At 33.1% G+C, this 1,254-nt stretch overlaps 1 protein-coding gene across 1 annotated transcript in view; it reads right to left on the bottom strand.

Moving 5' to 3' along the window:
• ABCA13 (ATP binding cassette subfamily A member 13) overlaps window positions 1–1,254 on the bottom strand; it is an 888,443-nt gene that overhangs the window by 766,920 nt on the left and 120,269 nt on the right.

Raw genomic sequence — 1,254 nt, 5'->3', positions numbered from 1 at the left:
CACATAACAAAATGACAGCAACAAATTCAAACTTATCAATAATTACCCTGAATGTTAATGGATTAAATGCACCACTCAAGAGACAGAGAGTTGCAGATTGATAAGCAAACAAAACCTATCAACATGCTGCCTACAAGAGACACACCTTAGAGATAAAGACAAAAATAAACTAAAAATCAAAGGTTGGAAAAGATATATCAAGCAAATGGCAACTGTAAGAGAGCAGGAGTGGCAGTATTATTTCTGATCAAATTGACTTTAAGATAAAAACCACCATATGAGACAAGGAAGGACATTATATAATGATTAAAGGATCAAATGATCATAAAGATATAACCATAATAAATATCTATGGACCCAATGAGGGCCCCAAAATACATAAATCAGATTTTAAAAGAGTTAAAAAGGAAATAGATGACTCCACAGTCATAGTGGGAGACTTTAAAACACCACTTTCTTTGAAAGATAGAACAACTGGAAGGAAAATCAATAAAGATGCAAAAGAGCTAAATAATATACTCCACCAACTTGGCCCTATAGACATCTACAGAGCACTTCACCAAACAGTAGCACAATATACATTCTTCTCCAGTGCACATGGAACTTTTTTGTATGATAGACCATATGTTAGGCCATAAAGCAAGCCTTAATAAATTTAAAAACATTGAAATACTGGAAAGCATCTTCTCAAATCATAACGCTATCAAATTAGAAATCAACAATAGGATGATCAACAGAAAATGAGTAAACACATGGAAACTGAACAGTACCCTCCTAGAGAAACACTGTACAAGAGAAGAAATAAAAATAGAAATTCAAAAATTCCTTGAATCAAACAAGAATGAAAACACAACATACCAAAACCTTTGGGACACAGCAAAAGCACTGATCAGAGGCCAATTTATAGCAATAAATGCACACATCCAAAAAGAAGAAAGAGCCAAAATCAACACTTTAAACCAACCTCTCCAACAATTAGAAAAAGAACAGCAAGAAAAGCCCACAGTCACCAGAAGAAAGGAAATAATCAAGATTCAAGCAGAAATAAATGAAATAGAAAATAGAAGGCCTATAGAAAAAATCAACAGGACCAGAAGTTGGTTTTTTGAACAGATCAATAAAATTGAGAATCCACTGGCAAATTTAACAAAGGAAAAGAGGTAGAGTATACAAATAACATGAACAAGAAATGAAATGGGTGACATCACAACAGAACCAACTGAAATAAAAAGGATAATATCAGGATACTATGAA

Source organism: Orycteropus afer, unplaced genomic scaffold (genome assembly GCF_000298275.1).
Source record: "Orycteropus afer afer isolate SDZICR_OR568_19922 unplaced genomic scaffold, OryAfe1.0 scaffold00121, whole genome shotgun sequence".
Taxonomy (NCBI): Eukaryota; Metazoa; Chordata; class Mammalia; order Tubulidentata; family Orycteropodidae; genus Orycteropus; species Orycteropus afer.
The sequence above is the reverse complement of the archived record's forward strand: the minus strand, read 5'-3'. Positions and strand labels throughout refer to the sequence as shown.